This window comes from Artemia sp. Qi Xiang Cuo, chromosome 2, assembly GCF_049724085.1.
Source record: "Artemia sp. Qi Xiang Cuo chromosome 2, ASM4972408v1, whole genome shotgun sequence".
NCBI lineage: Eukaryota > Metazoa > Arthropoda > Branchiopoda > Anostraca > Artemiidae > Artemia > Artemia sp. Qi Xiang Cuo.
The window spans coordinates 53085301-53107684 of NC_142795.1; the positions used below are offsets into that span (position 1 = coordinate 53085301).

At 35.3% G+C, this 22384-nt stretch overlaps 1 protein-coding gene across 1 annotated transcript in view; it reads right to left on the reverse strand.

Annotated features, from left to right (window-relative positions):
* LOC148955366 (cysteine-rich hydrophobic domain-containing protein 2) overlaps nt 1–22384 on the reverse strand; it is a 65787-nt gene that overhangs the window by 16910 nt on the left and 26493 nt on the right. The gene's annotated exons all lie outside the window — the stretch shown is intronic.

Consider the following 22384-nt stretch of genomic DNA (forward strand, 5'->3'; position numbering starts at 1 on the left):
GGAAGGGGTGGTCATAGAAACTTCGGAGGGGGCTTATTCGATTGGAAATTAAAAGTTCTAGTAACCTCTTTAAGAGTCATAAGGGATCAGAGGGCAACAAGGCTCCCTCCCATGCATTTTAGCTGTCCCGGCCCCAAACACATCGGATCAAAATTTGAGATAGTCATTAGTTCAAAGTAGTCTAAATGTCGAATAATTATGGCTCTGGGGATCCCATGATCCCTAACAGCCTGACGGGCAATTACTGCAAGTTACGAGGTTACCCATTGTTTACATATAGGTTTGTTTTTTTTTTTGTACGAAGGGGGCATGTTCGATCCTGGGTATCAAAACGGCTCAAAGTATAAAGGTTAAATTTTCAGGAAATGTTGAGGGGGATCTTGAACAAGATCAAAACACACTAAGTGCCTGCTGCTTGTCAGTGTCTGTTGTTTAGAGCACAACCTAAACACTGTTTAAAACTTTAATACAGCCATTTTCAAGATCAAAAGGTTAAAAAACTATGCCTCTGGGGATGAGTTGACCCCCAGAGCTCTCGGGGTAAGGGCTGTAAATTATAAAATTGCACATTGTTTACATATATGATTTATTATTGGGAAAGGAGGAATGTTTGATTCTGGGTGGATCCAAAAAACCTCATGTTAAAAAGGTGAAACTTCCAGGAATAACGAGGGGTATGCTGAGCTAATCGCAAGACACTAGTTGCATCTATTTTATCAAAAAGCTATATCTGCAATATCTCAAAAATAGCCGAGGGTATTATTTAAAAACTTTCAGGTTATGTTGAGGCGGATATTGAAAACTGAACGGAGGGGAGCCAACCCCGTCCGTTTTACCCTTTTAAGATGCCACCGCTTAACACTTATCAAAATTTTGAGAAAGCCATTTTGTTAAAAATAGTCAAAAATTCCAATAGATATGCCTCTAGGGATGAGATGACCCCGGACAGCCCAAGAAAAGGGTCATAATTTATGCAATTTGAGCATTACTTACATTTAGGATTTATTATCACGAAAAGCGGGAAATAGTAGTAATGCGGGAATGTTTGATTCTGGGTGGGTCTGAAAGGGAATGTTGAACCAAACTTCTAAACTTAAGGAAACTTCAGGGAATCTTAAACTAAACCAGAAGACAATATGTTATCACAGGGCATATCTGCAATATCATAGGCAGCGCAATAGCGCTGACTAAGTAAAGAGCGATGTTGGCACAATGTATTGTTTATTGTTTTTGGTTTTAGACCAGGGCACTACGTATCGAAGGAGTTGTCGTAGAAACTTAGAAAAGGGCTCATTCAATTGAAAATTAGAGTGGCTCGTGCCTTTTTTAATAGTTTAAGTGATTGGAAGGCAACTAGCACCCCTTCCACACCCACCCTTTCCCCAAACACATCCAATCAAAATTTTGAGATAGTCATTTTGTTCAACGTAGTTGAAAGTTGTGTAAATTAGGTCATTGAGGATGACAAACCCCCCAGAGCCCCCTGGGCGAGGATTGTAAGTTATGCCCTGGGGACATATAAGGACATATAATATAGAAAGCAATATCGTAAAAACTTCAAAAAGGGCTCATTCAATTGGAAATTAAAATGGCGAGTACCCTATTTAAAAGCTAGAAGTGAATGGAGGGCAACTAACCCCCTCTCACGCCAACCATTTCTCCGAACACATCCAATCAAAATTTTGAAATATCCATTTTGTTCAAAGTAGTTAAAAGTTCTGGAAATTATGTCTTTGAGGATGACAAACCCTCCAGAGCACTCAGGGCGAGGTTTGTAAGTTATGCCCTGGGGACATATTCCACACCCACCATTTCCCCAAACAAATCCAATCAAAATTTTTAGATAGCCATTTTGTTCAACGTAGTTGAACAAAATGATTCCAGAAGGAAATTTCCATCTGGTTTCCAAGATGGAAGTAGTTGAGTTCCAGATGGAAATTATATTTTTGAGGAGGACACTCCCCCCAAAGCCCTCGGGGAAAGGGCTGTAATTTATGCCCAGGGGCCATATACGGTTTTTATTGAAAGCGTAGTCGTAGAAACTTCAAAAAGGGCTCATTCAATTGGAAATTCAAAAGACTACTGCCCTTTTTATAGTGCCTTTTTATAGTCGAAAGTAATTGAAGGGCAAATAGCCACCCTCTCACGCCCACCATTTCCCAAAACACATCCAATCAAAATTCTGAGAGACATTTTGTTCAACGTAGATGAAAGTTTTGGAAATTAGGTCATTGAGAATGAAAAACCCCCAGAGCCCTCAGTTATACCCTGGGGACATATAAGGTTTTTATAGAAAGCGTTGTCGTAAGAACTAAAAAAGGGCTCATTCAATTGGAAATTAAAATGGCTAGTGCCCTTTTTAATAGTTAGAAGTGATTGGAGAGAACTAACCCCCTCTCACGCCAACCATATCGCCAAACGCATAAAATCAAAATTTTGAGATATCCATTTTGTTCAACGTAGTTGAAAGTTCTGGAAGTTATGTCTTTGAGGATGACAAACCCCCCAAACTCCTCAGGGCAAGGGTTGTAAGTTATGCTCTTAGGGCATATAAGGTTTTAATAGAAAGCGTTGTCGTAGAAACTTCAAAAAGGGCTCATTCAATTGGAAACTGAAAGGGCTAGTGTATTTTTTAATAGTCGAAAGTGACTGGAGGGCCACTAATCCCCCTCTCACGCCCACCATCTCCCAAAAAACATGCAATCAAAATTTTGAGATATCCATTTTGTTCAATGCAGTTGAAAGTTTTGGAAATTAGGTATTTGAGGATGATAACCTCCCCCACACCCCTCAAGGCAAGGGTTGTAAGTTATGCCCTTAGGGCATATAGGGTTTTAATAGAAAGCGTTGTCGAAGAACTTCAAAAAGATCTCATTCGATTGGAAATTCAAATGGCTAGTGCTTTTTTTAAAAGTCAACAATGACTTAAGAACAGTTAACCTCCCTCTTACGCCCAATATTTCCCCAAAAACTTGCCTTCAAAATTTCTAGATATTGATTTGTTTCAACGTAGTTGACTGTTTTGAAAATTAAGTTTTTGATGATGATACCCCCCCCTCCCCCCACTCCTCAGAGCAGGAGTTGAAAGTCATGCCCTTGGGGCATATAAGGTTTTTATAGAAAGCGTTGTAGTAGAAATTTCAAATAGGGCTCATTCGATTGGAAATTGAGAGAGCTAGTGTTCTTCTTAGTATTCAAAAGTGATTGAAGGGCAACAAACCCCCTCTCACGCCCATCATTTCTCCAAACACATCCAATCAAAATTTTGAGATAACCATTTTGTTCAACGCAGTTTAAAGTTCTTGAAATTAGGTCTTTGGGGATGACAACCCGCTCCCTCCCCCCAACCCTCAGGGCAAGAGTTTTAAGTTATGCCCTGGGGGCATATAAGGTTTTTTACAGAAAGTGTTGTCGTAGAAACTTCAAAAAGGGCTCATTCGATTGGAAATTGAAAGGGCTAGTGCCCTTTTTAATAGTCGAAAGTGATTGGAGGGCATCTAACCCCCTCTCTCGCCCACCATTTTTGCGAACACATTCAATCAAAATTTTGATATAGCCATTTTGTTCAACGTAGTTCAAAGGTCCAGAAATTATGTCTTTGAGGATGAAAAACCCCCAGCGCCCCAGGCAAAGGTTCTAAGTTATGCCCTGGGGGCATATAAGGTTTTTATAGAAAGTGTTTTTATAGAAGCTTCAAAAAGGGTTCATTCAATTGGGAATTGAGAGAGCTAGTGCCCTTATTAATAGTCAAAAGCGATCGGAGGGTGAATGCCCCCCTCCCACGCCCATCATTTCCTCAAACACTTCCGATCAACATTTTCATATAGCCATTTTGTTGAACATAGTCGAAGGATCCGAAAATTATGTTTTTGAGTATGACAACCCCCCCGCCTCCACAGCCCTCAGGGGTAAGGTTGTAAGTTATGTCCTGGGGACATATAAGGTTTTTATAGGATGCGTTGTCGTAGTAACTTCAAAAAGGGCTCATTTAATTGGGAATTGAGATGGCTAGTGCCCTTTTTAATAGTCAACAGCGATTGGAGGATAAATGCCCCCCCCCCACGCTCATTATTTCTCTGAACATCTCTGATCAATAACTTGGCATGGTTCTTTTGTTGAACGTAGTGCAAGTGTCCAAAAATTATGTTTTGAGTATAACAACCCTCCCCCTCCCCACCCCAAATCACTCAGGGCTAAGATTGTAAGTTATGCCCTGGGGGCATACAATGTTTTTTTAGAAAGCGTTGTCGTAAAAAATTCGAAAAGGGGTCATTGGATTGGAAATTGAGAGTGCTATTGTCCTTTTTAATAGTCGAAAGTAATCGGAGGGAGAATCACCCCCACCCAATGCCCACAATTTTCCCAAACATTTCCGATCAACATTTTGATATGTCTATTTGGTTCAACGTAGTTGAAAGGTCTGAAAATTATGTCCTTGAGAATGACAACCCTCCCCCATAGCCCTCAGGACAAGGGTCCTATGTTATGTCCTTGGGGCATATAAGGTTTTTATTGAAAGTTTTGTCATAAGCTAGACGTTTTCACGATGAATTATTCCAGGATATCCTTGAAAAATCCCTATTATAAGTCTTTTAGAGGGATATTTCACATTTGACTCTGACCCTGGGCATTAGTGCTCTGGCTAGATTCCCAGATGTATAATGTTAAGTATATCGAAAAATACAAGTATATTTAATTAGAAGAATAGCCGTTTAAGTTCAGTCGTAAGAACACAGGTAGTCCTACACAATGATCCAACCTTTGTGTGTGTGTGTATGGAGGGGGGGGAGGGGGTATCAGTATTTTCCACGAGGGATGAGGGGAAAACAAAAAAGTACATTTCTTGATCAACATTTTTCTTGAGGTCTTGTGGCCAATATTGAGGAAGAAGGTGACCATGTCCAGTATACTCATTCGATTGGAGATTGAGGGGACTAGTGCCTTTTTTATTAGTCGAAAGTGATCAGAGGATAAATGCCCCCCATGCTCATCATTCCCCCAAACCATTTTGAGATAGCCATTTTGTTCAGCGTATCAGAAAGGTCTATTTTTTTTAGGATAACAAATCCCTTCAGCCCTCAGTTCAAGGGTTGTAAGTTATGCCCTGGAGATATATAATGTTTTTATTGAAAGCGTTGTCATATAAACTTTGGAGGGGGCTCACTGGATTGGTAATCAGACGCTCTAGTGCTCATTTTAAGAGTTAAAGTGATCGAAGAGCAGCTACCTCCTCCCCCCCCCCCAAGCCACGTCATATTGTCCCAAAATGCATCTAATAGGAATTTTGAGATAGCCATTCTATTCAAAATAGTCTAAATATCGTATAACAAGGCTTTTGGGGTTGAAAAAAACCCAGAGATTAGGGGCAAGGATTGTAAGTTATGCCCAAGGGGTATTTAAGGTTTGTATGAGTAGAGAGCTATCTTATACCCCCACCCCTCACCCCTGCTGCCACCTATAACTTTTTTGCACCCCATATATGGGCATAGCCTCCCTAGGGAGAACACGTGGTTAATGGGGTCAATGACCTCTTTTTCCAAGGTCGATTTATTTGATGTTTCTATGTGTAATAGCTCCGGGGCGAAGGTTGCACATGCGCATTGAATTCTAACGGGAACAATGTTATTGATCTAGGACTCGAGGGGGAAGTGAATTTCCGAGAGCTTGATTGCGTAATCGATCGCGAATGTCATGGTGTCCAGAAATAGTATTTGTTGTTGTTGTAAGTGTACGCTTTCAGCGAATGTTATGATCCAGAAATAGCATTTGTTGTTGTTTTGGTCATGTACATGCTCGAGGCGAATGTCATGGTGTCCAGAAATAGTATTTGTTGTTGTTGCTCTCGCCAATGTTATGACTTTCCCAGAAACAGTTAGATCACGTGTTTCCTTTTCAGCCAATCAGCGAGTCGGATACATCCTCCTACTCAGCCAATCAGAGGCCTGCTTACATATGATTTCCCCGTTACATAACAATTCGCCCTTGAGATTTCGTATATAACGGGCATGCAATGTGATTAAATTATCAGACAGTATTTTGACGCTGTGTAAACAACAATGGATAATATTGATGAATTAGAAGCCATGTCAACTTAAATTTGCAATGTAATTACATTTTTATTTTCACAAGAATTTTCCTTGTACATCCTCCAGTATTTTCAGCTAAAACTTAAATATCTTCCTTTACCCCAAACCCCCCCCCCCCCCACATACAATACAAACATCACTTTACAATCTTTATACTCACTAGGAAAACATAAAATATATTATTTTTACCCTAACCCCATCCCCCATTGTTTTACAATCAAATTCTCGCAAAAAGAAATAATTTTCTTTTCGTTAAAGTTTAACTTTTCTCTATTGTGATTTAGTGTCTACTGACTTCTGTCAATTTTTAATGTAAATGTCGTTCTGTTTTGACACAAGGCTCTCCGGTGCGAGGCATATAATTAGCTCTGACCCTTTTTAGAGCATTTCCTGCTCATTAGCAGTTTAGTTTCCAAAGATTTCACAGATTCAAAAGGACACGACTAAAAACATGTTTTTATTTATTGGATAACTGAAAAAGAATCATAGCTCAGATCAATGCTTCGATGTTTGACTAAATATACACATTTTCAACGTTTAGTATTAGGAGGGGGATTTTCTTCAAACAAACTAGACCGGCTTTTGAACGGCTCTGTGAGCTGTAATTCTCAGTTTCAAAAGGATGCGATATCTTTCGCTGGGGGGAGGGGATATTTTTCCATGTCTTTTCTCAGGGGTATTTTCCGGAGGGTTATTTTCCGTGGGCTGTTTTTCTGGGGGTATGGTAAATACCAGCTATCGTAAAAGGATATGGAAAGATAAAAAATAGCGTTAATACTTTAAATGCATCAAACAAGGCATGCTCAATACCGATTAAAACCAGAAAAGAACAGAAATGCCTAAAAATAAGAAATTAGGCCGACTTATATAGGCCGGCTTTTGAACGGCTCAGTGAGCTGTAATTCTCAGATTCAAAAGGATGCGATATCTTTCGCTGTGGGGAGGGGTATTTTTCCATGTCTTTTCTCAGGGATTATTTTCCTCGGGGTGTTTTTTCTGGGGGTAGGGTAAATACCAGCTATCGTAAAAGGATATGGAAAGATAAAAAATAGCGTTAATACTTTAAATGCGTCAAACAAGGCATGCTCAATAAAGATTAAAACCAGAAAAGAACATAAATGCCTAAAAATAGGAAACTAGGCTGACTTATATAGCTCGGCTTTTGAATGGCTCAGTGAGCTGTAATTCTCAGATTCAAAACGATGCAATAAATTTAGCTGTGGGGATGGGTTATTTTTCAATGTCTTTTGTCAGGGGTTATTTTCCGTGGGGTGTTTTTTCTGGGGGTAGGGTAAATACCAGCTATCGTAAAAGGATATGGAAAGATAAAAAATAGCGTTAATACTTTAAATGAGTCAAACAAGGCATGCTCAATACAGATTAAAACCAGAAAAAAACAGAAATGCCTAAAAATAAGAAACTAGGCTGACTTATATAGCCCGGCTTTTGAATGGTTCAGTGAGCTGTAATTCTCAGATTCAAAAAAAGGATGCAATTAGTATATTTCACGAAATTTTTTACGTTGTGCTTTCTTAGTGATAAACTAAACAAAATTATATGGATGAGGGTACTAACTTTCTTTCTGCGAAAAGGGGACAAATTATTTTGATACTAATTTTTTTCTATTCTTTTTAAGGCCAATTATGAAGAATGTATGGCACCGCCGCCCGCTAAGAAAGCCAGAGATGACAAGTCAGCCCCATCAGTGCCAGCCCCAATGCATCCTGGGTTTAAGTTAAAGAGAGAGTGGACGGCTTCTTATAATATGGTGAACCCTGCCGAAGCTATGCAAGATCGTGAAATAGCCGGCCCAGTCGCACAAGAACATAGCGACGTCGCCCCGTCCATCCTCCAGCATGCACTACCTGGTCCTTCGGGTGCCCAAGTGCAGCCGGGATATGCAAATGTAAGTATTTTTTCCTACCTTTCTATTTATTCATTTTTCAGTCCTTTTCAATCCCAATATAAAGTTATCTCTGTGAGATATTAAGCCCTCGCCCCAACCATTGTTTTAAATTTATCTCCCTCGGAGATATCTAAATGTAATTTTTTACAATGAAACCACTCTTTTCTCTGCTCCCCCTCCCTCGGAGATATCTAAATGTAATTTTTGCAAAGAAATCGCTCTTTTCTAATCTTTGCTATCGCTTCGATATCTCATAAGCGAATATTTTTAGGTAATTTCTATTAATAATCACTGCCTTTGAAACTCAAAATACTATTTTTTCTAATCTTTGATATTTTCTCTGTCGCTATTTCTTCGCCGTTATCGCATAAGCGAATATTTTTCATGGGTAATTTCTATTAATGCTCACCATTTGAAACTCAAAATCCCCATATTTTTCACAATTGATTATCACATAGTTTCAAGAGAAGGAACTGAGTGAGATTATTCACATTTATCTATTTGTCACATATGAATCCCGTACTTTGCGCAAGAATATTTTAAAATAACTTTCAATCTTACAAAGTCTTGCCAAAATTTTAGTGATGGAGAGACATTCCTGAATAAGAATTAACGGTTCTCGAATTTAATTGTACTGTTTCCCAGAGAATACGCTTGGAAACAGAGCAGACACGAGATTAAAAATAATCTAGGCTCATTTGGAGTCATGACAACCTGTACGGGGAGTCGGCTACACTCATTCGGCCGCCTAACAAGCCGTTTTTTGCGTAATTTAGTAACCTAACCAGAACCGGGACTGCGTGAAGGGGTCCGGGGAGGGCGGTTGGGGCCAGTGGAGGCCAGTGCCGGGGGGATGCACCCGGGTTTAGAGAAGTACCCAAGAGAGATAACCCGAACCAATGAAGTTCACAAGGGTGGCACCACGGTCCGAAACCTCATCTCAATAAGCAATGCGGGGCCCGAGAAGTATCAGAGGAAGCGGCTTTTACACTGAACCTCGCCGACAAAAAAAAGTTTTAGGGGGGGGGAGTTAGCCCTGTTATTACTGACAAAATAGAAAAGAAAAGATAATTGGGTCATACTTCAGTGTCTAACCATTTCTCTGTGAAATTTAGCGATTTTAGCATAAACAATGTTCCTAAATTTCGGGGAGGGGGTGTGAATCGATGATTTTTGTTGGGGACGGGGGTAGCACCTTTAATAGTGACAAAATAGAAATGAAATTTAATTTAAACACTTTTTTTTTCAAATATAATAATGTTTGGTGTGATTGACACAGAATATATTGGTCTGAAATATTCCGCAACTGGCATTATATTTGAAGCAGATTTCTTACTCCTAGACAATCAACAACGTGAAATTCATTGCTATAAATGGAACATCAGATACAATATGTATAAGTACGAGAAAAACAGATGGAGTCCAACACTAAATTTTATAAATTGAAATGACTTTTACGTTAAAACCATGCGACCTCATAATGAAATTGGCTATGAAATAAAACATGTAAAAGAAAAAATTCAGGAAATATTCGGTATTTTCGGTGTGCAAGCTTTATATGTTAAGGGAAACGTGCCAATTGATAAACTCGTACTAGAAAAATATGATTAAAACATAGCATTATTCAATTTAGAAGACTTCAAATGTGAGAAATACCTGCATTCAGTCCATGACCCAGAAGATGAAGTTAGATATTTCGCTAAATGGATACCGAAAAAGATACCTGACATCGAAAAATGCATCAGATATCCAAAGTCCTAAACTTGCTCCTCCTCATATCAAATGGATTAAGCTTCTTTTTTTTTTAAATATGTCATTATTTTTTTTAAAATGTTTTAAATATTTTTAAGCAATAAATATCTTAAGCTTCAACCGTTTTTATTCTTTAGATTAGTCCATCACCATGAAAATTATACTTTCAGATTCAACATGCCAGGGAACACACTTTCAAGTTCAGCATGTTGGAGAACCCTAAATAGTCACCCCTAAAAGGTAAGTTAACCCTAAAAGTTTAAAGAATTTTTCTGAAATTTTCTTAAGCCTCAGACATTTTTATTCTTTAGAATAGTCCTTCTCCACGAAAATTATACTTTCAGAGTCAGCATGCCAGGGAACACATTTTCAAGCTCAGCTTGTTTGAGAACCCTAAATAGTCAACCCGAAAAAGGCAAGCTAACACTAAAAGGTTAAAGAATTTTTCTGAAATTATCTTAAGCCTGAGACGTTTTTATTATTTAGAATAGTCCTTCGCCACGAAAAATATACTTTCAGATTAAAAATGCCAGGGAACACACTTTCAAGTTCAGCATGTTGGAGAACCCAAAATATTCACCCCTAAAAAGGTAAGTTAACACTAAAAGTTTAAAAAATTTTTATGATATTATCTTAAGCCTGAGACGTTTTTATTCTTTATAATATTCCATAGCCACGAAAATTAAACTTTCAAATTAAACATTCCAGAGAGCACACTTTCTAGTTCAACAAGTCTGAGAATCCTAAATAGTCATCCGTAAATAGGCAAGTTAACTCTAAAAGGTTAAAGACTTTTTCTTAAATGACACTTTCAGATCCAGTATGCCGGGAAACACATTTTCAAGTTCAGCATGTTGGAGAACCCTAAATGCTCACCCCTAAAAAGGTAAGTTAACCCTAAAAGGTTACAGAATTTCTCTATTTATGTAGAGTTTCAACTAGATATGACTAAATTTGTTAAAGACAAACTATTTTCTTACGAAAACACCCAAAATAGTACTAAATTGTAAATGTTCCTGGAGGACATACGCAATTATGTTTAAATGAAGATATTTATGCAGAGTTTCTACTAGCTATGGATATGTTTGATAAAGATAAGCTATTTACTTGCGAAAACACACAAAATCAGAAAAAATGTTCAATGCTCCTTTAGTACCTACGCAATCAGACTGAAATTAATATATTTATGTATAGTTTCTACTAGATACGTCTAATTTTTCTAAAGAAAAGCTATTTTCGTGTGAAACACACACGAAATGAGAAAAAAATGTTCAATTATACATTATTAACGACTAAAATAAGAATAAAACTTGAGATATTTATGCAGAGTTTCAATTACCTATGGGTACTTTTTATAAAGACATTCTATTTTATTTTAAAAACCCACAAACAGATAAAAAATTTTCAATGTTCCTTTATTATTATCTTAATTAGACTAAAAATGAAGATGTTTATTCAGAGTAACAACTAGCTATGGCTAAATTTGATAAAGACAAGCTATTTTCCTGCGAAAACACACAAAATAAGATAAAATGTTCAATGTTCCGTTAGCTCAGACTCACTTGGTCTAAAAATTAAGTTATTTATGCAGAGTTTCTACTAGATTTGGATAATTATGATAAAGACAATCTATTTTCTAGCAAAAACACATAAAATAAGAAAAATGTTCAATATTCACTTAGTAACAACACAATTAGACTAAAAATGTAGTTATTTATGCAGAGTTTCACCTAGATATGGCTAAGCTTGCTACAGACAAGCTATTTTCTTGCGAAAAAACACAAAATCAGAAAAAATGTTCAATGTTCCTTTAGTACTAACTCAATTAGACTAAAAATGTAGATATGAATGCAGATTTTCAACTAGCTATGTCTAAGTTTTCTAAAGACAGGCTATTTTCTTGCGAAAACACACAAAATCATAAAGAATTTTCCATTTTAATCTAGAAACCACTAAAAGTGACTAAAAATTAAGTTATTTATGAAGATTTTTAACTAGATATGGCTAAATTTGATAAATACAAGGTATTTTCTTGTGAAAACACACAAAATCTGAAAAAATTTTAAATATTCATTTAGGACCTACGCTCTCAGTCTAAAGATTAATTTATCTAGGCCGAGTTTCAACCATCTATGGCTACGTTTTATAAAGACAAGCTATTTCTTGTGAAATCACGCAAAATTATAAGAAATTTACAATATTCCCTTAGAACCTACTGACGTAGACTAAAAAGTAAGATTTCTATGCAGAGTTTTAACTAGCTAGACTAAGTTTTATAATCACAAGCTAATTTAGTGCGAAAACACACACAAACAGAAAAAACTTTCACTGTTCCTAGAGGACCTACGCAATTAAAATAAAAATTAAGATATTTATGCATAGTTTCAACTAGCTATGGTTAAGTTTGCTAAATACAGGCTGTTTTCTTGAAAAAACATACAAAATCAGAAAAAATTTTCAATGTTCCTTTAGTACCCTCACAATTAGACTAAAAATGATGATATCTATGCACAGTTTAAACTATCTATGGCTAAGTTTGCTAAAGACAAGCTATTTTCTTGCGAAAACACACAAAATCAGAAAAAATGTTCAATGTTCCTTTAGTACCCTCACAAAGACACTAAAAATTTAGTTATCTTATCATATTGTCAATGATATTTGTCCTTTATTTCTATATATACGCTTTATTCTTGAGAAAACACACAAAATCAAAAAAAATGTTCAATGTTACAGGATGAACCTCCAAATTAGACAAAAAATGAATATGTCTATGAATATTTTAAATTCTATATGGCTAAGTTTGCTAAAGAAAGTCTATTTTCTTGCAAAAACACACAAAATCAGAAACAATGTTCAATGTTCCTCGAGTACCATCTCTATGATTCTAAAATTGAATTTCTTTATGCTGATTTTCAACTATAGCTGGCTAAGTTCGCTAACTACAATCTATTTTATCGCGAAAAACCACAACATCAGACAAAAATATCAATTTTACCGTATTTCCTCCTAACTTAGGCTTAAATTATTATATTTATGCATAGATTCAACTTTCTATGGCTATTTTTTCTAAAGACAATCTATTTTCTTGAGAAAACACACACAAAAAGAAAAAAAAATGTTCAATGTTCCTTTAGTACCCTCACAATTAGGCTGAAATGTAGATATTTATGCAGAGTTTCAACTAGCTATGGCTAAGTTTTCTAAAGACAAGCTATTTTCTTGCGAAAACAAACAAAATCAGAAAAAATATTATTAGGTTAGGTTAAGTTAGATTAGGTTAGGTTAGCCTATGTACGCACGCAGAGAGGTTAGGTTAGGTTGGATTAATTTAGGTTAGGTTAAGTTAGGTTAGGTTCGATTAAGTTAGGTTAGGTTAAGTTAGGTTAGGATAGGTTAGATTAAGTTAGGTTAGGCTAAGTTAGGATAGGTTAGGTTAGCTGATGTACGCGCGCGTACGTAGGCTAACCTAGCCTAACCTAACTCAGCCTAACCTAACTTAATCTAACCTCTCCTATCCTAACTTAACCTAACCTAACTTAATCTAACCTAACTTAACCTAACTTAATCTAACCTAACAAAACCTAACCTCTCTGCGCGCGGACGTAGGCTAACCTATACTAATCTAACTTAATCTAACCTAACAATATTTTTTCTGATTTTGTGTGTTTTTGCAAGAAAATAGCTTGTCTTTAGCAAACTTAGCCATAGCTAGTTGAAACTCTGCATAAATAACTTCATTTCAGCCTAATTTTGAGGGTTCTAAAGGAACATTGAACATTTTTTCTGATTTTGTATGTCTTTGCAAGAAAATAGCTTGTCTTTAGAAAACTTAGCCATAGATAGTTGAAACTCTTCATAAAAATCTTCAAGTCAATCTATTTGAGAATGTACTACGGTAACATATATATTATAGTCTGATTTTTTGTTTTTTCAAAATAAAATATATTTTAATTAGAGAAATTATACAGATCGAGATTAAGATATGCATAGATATCATAAATTGTATTATAAGTGAGAGGGCACTCGATTAACAGTGAACATTTTTTCTGAGGTTGTGTTTTGTAGATAGAAAATAGATAGTATCTATAAAAAATAGCCATAGCTAGTTGAAACTCTGCATTAATTACATAATTTTTTGCCTAATTGTGAGGGTACTAAAGTAAAATTTAAAATTTTTTGTGAGTGTGTGTATTTTCGCAAGAAAATAGCTTGTCTTTAGCAAACTTAGCCATAGATAATTGTAACTCTGAATAAATATCTTCATTTTTATTATAATTGTGAGGGTACTAAAGGAACATTGAACATTTTTCTGATTTTGTGTGTTTTCGCAAGAAAATAGCTTGTCTTTAGTAAACTTAGCCATAGCTAGTTGAAACTCTGCATAGATATCTTCATTTTTAGCCTAATTGCGTATTTACTATATGAACACTTAAAATTTTTCTGTTTTTGTGTTTTTATACAAGAATACATGTTGTCTTCAGCAGACATATCCATAGATAGTTTTAAAATATGCATAGACAACTTAATTTTTAGTCTATTTGCTTGGTTAAATGATTACCAGTTAAAATTTTTTTGATTTTGTTTGTTTTCGCACGAAAATAACTTGTCTTTAGCAAACTTAGCCATAGCTAGCTGAAACTCTGTATAAATATCTTCATTTTTAGTCTAATTGCGTAGGTACTAAAGGAAAATTGATAATTTTTCTGATTTTGTGTGTTTTCACAAGAAAATATCTTGTCTTTAGCAAACTTAGCCATAGCTATTTGTAACTCATTTTAAAAACGTTCTTTTTTAGTCTAATATCGTGGGTAATAAGGTAACATATATAATTTTTTCTGTGATTTTTGAATTTCACATTAAAATATATTGAATTTATAAAAAAAATAAAAATATAGTTTTATCACTGATAAGATGAATTAATTTTTGTCCTAATTACGTTGTTAATAATGTACAATATATCATTTTTTCTGAGTTTACGGGTTTTCAAAAGAAAATATCTTGTTTTTATCAAACTGAGCCCAAGCTAGTTGAAATTATGCATAAATATCTTCATTTTTAGTCTAATTGTGTTGGTCCTAAAGAAACATTGATCATTTTTTCTGATTGTTTGTGTTTTCGCAAGAAAATAGATTGTCTTTAGAAAACTTAGACATAGGTAGTTGAAACTCTGCATAAATAAATTAATTATTAGAATAATTGTGTAGGTACTCAATTAACATTGAACATATTTTATGAGTTTATGTTTTTTCTCAAGAAAATAGCTTGTCTTTAGCAAACTTAGCCATAGCTAGTTGAAACTCTGCATAAATATCTTCATATTTAGTCTAATTGAGTAGGTACTAAATGAACATTTAAAATTTTTTTTTATTTTGTGTGTTTTCGTAAGAAAAGATATTTACTTGGGCAATTAGCGACAGCGCGTTTATTCTCGCAGCATTGATTAATAAATTTTTAGTATTAGTGCGTAGGGTACTAAATGACAAATGTTCATTTTTTCTGATAGCGTGTGTTTTCAAAATAAAATAGTATCAACGTATTAAAAAAGGCCATGTATAGATGAGTCTACACACTGATATCTTAATTTAATCATACTATAATATGGCCACATTTAACATTGAACATTTTTTTCTGATTTTGTGTGTTTTCGCAAGAAAATAGCTTATCTTTAGCAAACTTAGCCATAGCTATTTGAAACTCTTCATAAATATCTTCATTTAAACCTAATTGCGTAGGTACTAAAGGAAGATTTAAAATTTTTTCCGATTTTGTTTGTTTTCGTAAGAAAATAGTTTGTCTTTAACAAACTTAGTCATATATAGTTGAAACTCTACATAAATCTAGAAATTCTTTAACCTTTTAGGGTTAACTTACCTTTTTAGGGGTGAGCATTTAGGGTTATCCAACATGCTGAACTTGAAAATGTGTTCCCCGACATACTGGATCTGAAAGTGTAATTCCAGAAAAAGTCTTTAACATTTTTGGTTTAAATTACCTTTTTTTGGTTTTATTTTTTTGTTCATCAAAATTTTGTACCTTTAATTTGTTTTCCGGGGATTTTTTATTTTTATATTATATTTTTGTTGGCTTTGTAATATTAAAAATAATAAACAATTCTCATTCTTAAGATAATTTCATAAAAATTCTTTAACCTTTTAGGGTTAACTTACCTTTTTAAGGTTGAATATTTATGGTTCTCCAACATGCTGAACTTGAAAGTGTGTTCCCTGGCATTTTGAATGAGAAAGTCTAATTTTCGTTGCGAAGGACTATTCTAAAGAATAAAAAAGTCTCAGGCTTAATATAATTTCAGAAAAATTCTTTAACCTTTTAGTGTTAACTTACATTTTTTGGGGTGACTATTTATGTTTCTCCAACAAGCTTAACTTGAAAGTATGTTCCCTGGCATTTTTAATCTTAAAGTGTAATTTTCGTGGCTAATTAATATTATAAATAATAAACACGTCTGAGCCTTAAGATAATTTAAGAAAAATTCTTTAACCTTTTAGGGTTAACTTACCTTTTTAGGGGTGACTATTTAGGGTTCTCCAACACGCTGAACTTGAAAGTGTGTTCCCTGGCATGTTGAATCTTAATGTCTAATTTTCATGGTGATGGAATATTCTAAATAATAAAAACGGTTGAGGCTTAAGATATTTATTGCTTAAACATATTTAAAACATTTGAAAAAAAATAATGACATATTAAAAAAACAAAAATCTTAATCCATTTGATATGAGGAGGAGAAAGTTTAGGACGTTGGATATCTGATGCATTTTTCCATGTCAGGTATCTTATCCGGTATCCATTTAGCAAAATATCTAACTTCATCTTGTGGGCCATGGACTGAATGCGAGTATTTCTTTCGTTTGAAGTCTTCTACATTGAATAATAATGTGTTTCTATCACATTTTTCTAGTAAGAGTTTATCTGTTGGAATTTTACTTTTAACGTGAACAGCTAGCACGCCGAAAAAACTGCATATTTCCTGACTTTCCTCTTGTACATGTTTTATTTCATAGCCATTTTCATTATGTGGTCGTATGGTTTTAGCGTAAAAGCCTTTTCGATTTATAAAATTTAGTGTTGGACTCCATCTGTTTTTCTCGTACTTATACATATTGTATCTGATGCTCCATTTATAGCAATGAATTTCACGTCGTTGATTGTCTAGGAGTAAGAAATCTGCTTCGAATATAATGCCAGTTGCGGAATATCTCAGACCAATATATTCTGTGTCAATCACACCAAACATTATTATATTTGAAAAAAAAAGTGTTTAAATTAAATTTCATGTATAATTTGTCACTATTAAAAGTGCTAATGCCGTCCCAAACAAAAATCATGGATTAACGCCACCTCCCCTAAATTTAGGAAAATTGTTATAGCTAAAATCGCTAAATTTCGAAGAGAAATGGTTAGACACTGAATTAAGAAACAATTATCTTTTCATTTCTATTTTGTCACTATTAAAAGTGCTCACTCCCCCCCCCTAAAACTTTTTTTTTCGGCGCTTTTCGGAGCCACAGCGCATCCCTGTGGCGCTTCTCGGGCCCCGCATCGCTTCCCGCGATGCTTTTCGGGCCCGTGGCGCATCCCGGTGGCATTTTACTTATCCGTGGTGCATCCCTTTAGTACGTCCCTGACCCCTGACGCATCCCCCTAGCACGTGCCGAACCTGGCCCCCCCCACCCTCCCCGGCCCCCTCGGCGCCATCCGGGTTCTAGGTATTTACATAATTTCCCAAAAAACCGGATTGTTAGTCGGCATAAGTCGTTTCGCCTACTCCCCGTACAGGTTGTCTATGACTCCAAATGAGCCTAGATTATTTTTAATCTCGTGTCTGTTCTTTTTCCAAGCCTATTCTCTGGGAAACAGTTCAATTCAATTTGAAAACCGTGAATTCTTCTTCAGGAATGTCTCTTCATCACTAAAATTTTGGCAAGACTTTGTAAGATTGAAAGTTATATTGAAATATCCTTGCGCAAATTACGGGGTTCTTATGTGACAAATAGATAAATGTGAATAATCTCACTCAGTTCCTTCTCTTGAAACTTTGTGATAATCTATTGTGAAAAATATGGGGATTTTGAGTTTCAAATGGTGAGCATTAATAGAAATTACCCATGAAAAATATTCGCTTATGCGATAACGGCGAAGAAATAGCAACAGAGAAAATATCAAAGATTAGAAAAAATAGTATTTTGAGTTTCAAAGGCAGTGATTATTAATAGAAATTACCTAAAAATATTCGCTTATGAGATATCGAAGCGATAGCAAAGATTAGAAAAAAGAGCGGTTTCTTTGCAAAACTTACATTTAGATATCTCCGAGGGAGGGGGAGCAGAGAAAAGAGTGGTTTCATTGTTAAAAATTACATTTAGATATCTCCGAGGGAGATAAATTTAAAACAATGGTTTGGGCGAGGGCTTAATATCTCACAGAGATAAGTTTATATTGGGATTGAAAAGGACTGAAAAATGAATGAATAGAAAGGTAGGAAAAAATACTTACATGTGCTTATCCCGGATGCACTTGGGCACCCGAAAGACCCGGTAGTGTATGCTGGAGGGTCGACGGGCTGACGTTGCTATGTTCTTGTGAGACTGGGCCGGCTATTTCATGATCTTGCATAGCTTCGGCAGGGTTCACCATATTATAAGAAGCCGTCCACTCTCTCTTTAACTTAAACCCAGGCTGCATTGAGGCTGGCACTGATGGGGCTGTCTTGTCATCTCTGGCTTTCTGAGCGGGCGGCGGTGCCATACATTCTTCATAATTGGCCTTAAAAAAAAGAGAAAAAATTAGTATCAAAACTATTTGCCCCCTTTTCACGGAAAGAACGCTAGTATCATCATCCATATAATTTTATATAGTTTATCACTAAGAATGCACAACGTAGAAAATTTCGTGAAATATACTTATTGCATCCTTTTTTTGAATATGAGAATTACAACTCACTGAGCCGTTCAAAAGCAGGGCTATATAAGTCAGCCTAGTTTCTTATTTTTAGGCGTTTCTGTTCTTTTCTGGTTTTAATCTGTATTGAGCATGCCTTGTTTGACTCATTTAAAGTATTAACGCTATTTTTTATCTTTCCATATCCTTTTACGATAGCTGGTATTTACCCTACCCCCAGAAAAAACAGCCCACGGAAAATAACCCCTGAGAAAAGACATTGAAAAATACCCCCTCCCCACAGCGAAAGATATTGCATCCTTTTGAATCTGAGAATTACAGCTCACTGAACCATTCAAAAGCCGGGCTATATAAGTCAGCCTAGTTTCTTATTTTTAGGCATTTCTGTTCTTTTCTGGTTTTAATCTGTATTGAGCATGCCTTGTTTGACGCATTTAAAGTATTAACGGTATTTTTTATCTTTCCATATCCATTTACGATAGCTGGCATTTACCTACCCCCTGAAAATACACCCCGATGAAAATAATCCCTGAGAAAAGAAATGTAAAAATACCCCCTCCCCACAGCAACTGATAACGCATCCTTCTGAATCTGAGAATTACAGCTCACTGAGCCGTTCAAAAGCCGGCCTATATAAGTCAGCCTAATTTCTTATTTTTAGGCATTTCTGTTCTTTTCTGGTTTTAATCTGGATTGAGCATGTCTTGTGTGATGCATTTAAAGTATTAACTCTATTTTTTATCTTTCCATATCCTTTTACGATAGCTGGTATTTACCCTACCCCCAGAAAAACAGCCCACGGAAAATAACCCCCATGGCCCAAAAACCCTGACTCCAGACATTGGAAATTACCCCCTCCCCCCCCCGAACGATATCGCATCCTTTTGAATCTGAGAATTACAGCTCACAGAGCCGTTCAAAAGCCGGTCTAATTTGTTTGAATAAAATCCCCCCTCCTAATACTAAACGTTGAAAATGTGTATATTTAGTCAAACATCAAAGCATTGATCTGAGCTATGATTCTTTTTCAGTTATCTAATAAATAGCAACATGTTTTTAGTCGTGTCCTTTTGAATCTGTGAAATCTTTGGAAACTAAACTGCTAATGAGCAGGAAATGCTCTAAAAAGGGTCAGAGCTAATTATATGACTCGCATCGAAGAGCATTGTGTCAAAACAGAACGATATTTACGTTAAAAATTGACAGAAGCCAGTAGACACTAAATCACAATAGAGAAAAGTCAAACTTTAACGAAATGAAAATTATTTCTTTTTTCGAGAATTTGACTGTAAAACAATGGGGGATGGGGTTAGGGTAAAAAGAATATATTTTATGTTTTTCTAGTGAGTATAAATATTGTAAAGTGATGTTTTTATTGTATGTGGGGTTGGGGGTTGGGGTAAAGGAATATATTTACGTTTTAGCTGAATATACTGGAGGATGTCCAAGGAAAATTCGTTTGAAAATAAAAAATGTACTTACATGGTAAATTGAAGTTGCCACGGCTTCTAATTCATCAATATTATCCATTTTAGTTGTTTACACAGCGTCAAAATACTTTCTGATAATTTAATCACAATGCATGTCCGTTATATACGAAATCTCAAGGTTGAATTGTTATGTAACGGTGAAATCATATGTAACCAGCCCTCTGATTGGCTGAGAAGGAGGATGTATCCGACTCGCTGATTGGCTGAGAAGGAAACACGTGATCTAACTGTTTCCGGGAAACTCATAACATTTGCTGAGAGCAACAACAACAAATACTATTTCTGGACACCATGACATTCGCCTCCAGCATGTACATGACCAAAACAACAACAAATACTATTTCCGGATCATAACATTCGCTGAGAGCGTGCACTAACAACAACAACAAATACTATTTCTGGACACCATGACATTCGCGATCGATTACGCAATCAAGTTCTCAGAAATTCACTTCCCCCTAGAGTCCTAGATCAATAACATTGTTCCCGTTAGAATTCAATGCGCATGTGCAACCTTCGCCCCGGAGCTATTACACATAGAAACATCAAATAAATCGACCTTGGAAAAAGAGGTCATTGACCCCATTAACCACGTGTTCTCCCTAGGGAGGCTATGCCCATATATGGGGTGCAAAAAAGTTATAGGTGGCAGCAGGGGTGAGGGGTGGGGGTATAAGATAGCTCTCTACTTGTATGGAAGGGATGGTTGTCGAAATTTAGAAGAGGCTCAGTCTTTCTCCCTGAAAATGACTATGTCCATATAAAACGAACAGAAATTAATTACAAAAAAACTTTTTCCACAAAATAAGTTTTTCAAAAAAAGTAAAGAACTCTATTAAACCAAAAATGAACAAAAATAGAATCAAATAATCTACCAAGCATACAACTACCACAAATCAGTATCAATAAATAAATGAAACTGAAAACAAACAGAAATTAAAACAAATAACAGAGTCAAACTCAAAACGAGCAGAAATTAATGAGTAGGGTTCTAAACCCCATGCTTTCTTAATGCAAGAATATAATATGTACTTTACTGATTTTTTTTTTTTAATGTTTTCACTTTTATAACTTTAAGAAATCAAAAATCAATTAAGACTTTAAGGAAAGAATATCAGCATATGTATATAAAACTGTCAATGCACATTTTTTCCAGTAGATTCATTTGAATTTTTTTCAGTAAAGTACAAGTTATATTCTGGCTTTTAGAAAGCATAGGGTTTACAACCCTACTCAGATTAATTTCTGCTCGTTTTGAGTTTGACTTATTTTAATAAATAAGTCAAATAAGTCGGTTTCTTCGTTAGTTTGTTTCAGTTTAGCGTGATACAAGACAAAGACAAGTAGCAGAATAGATGGGAAATATATAATATGGGCTATATATTTGCACATAAAGGGGGGGGGGTAATGTACTTGAACAGTTTGAAGTCAGAAAACAATTCTCACTTCAAAATATGCAGAATAATTGTACCTAACACATTTTGCATGCAAACCCGATACACTTTACCCCGCCCCCCCGCCTAATGTGCAAATATATAGCCCAAATTTGTTTCTAAAGTAACGAAGAAACTAACGAAGAAACCGGTTTGTTCTCGAGTTTTATATATCGCAAACTTGAGTAAGTGGCGTATAATACACAAGTACCAGAATTTTTCAGAGCCGGATTTCAGGGTATTATAAAAAAATGATCAGAAATTAAATTAAAAAAAAAGTTTTTTTCAAGTGAAAGTAAGGAGCGGTGTCAAAAATTAAAACGAATAAAATCAATACGTGCATGACAGGAGTTACTCCCTCCACAAGACCTTACTCTTTACGCTAAAGTTTTAACTTTTTGTAATAAATTTTTAAGAACGATTTCTGAAACACAATGGTCGTTTAATTAGAATTAAATCTTTGTTTTAAAAACATATATATATATATATATATATAAACTTTATCGTAAAGAGCAAGGTCTTGAGGAGGAGGCAACCCCTTTCATATACGTAGTAATTTCTGTTCCTTTTAAGGTTTGAGGTTGCTCCTTACTTTCAGTTGAAAAACTTGTTGTTCCTTTTATTTAATTACTTACAGATAGTATTTGTTAATGGGAAACATACAGAACAAGTTTTTTAAAGAAAAGTAAAGAGCCTCATTAAACCAAAAGTTAGCAAAACTAAAGTCAAATAATCTGCAAAGTAAAAAATTATGGAGTCTAATAAGAAAAAGATATAAATATTTTTTCTATGAAAAAGACT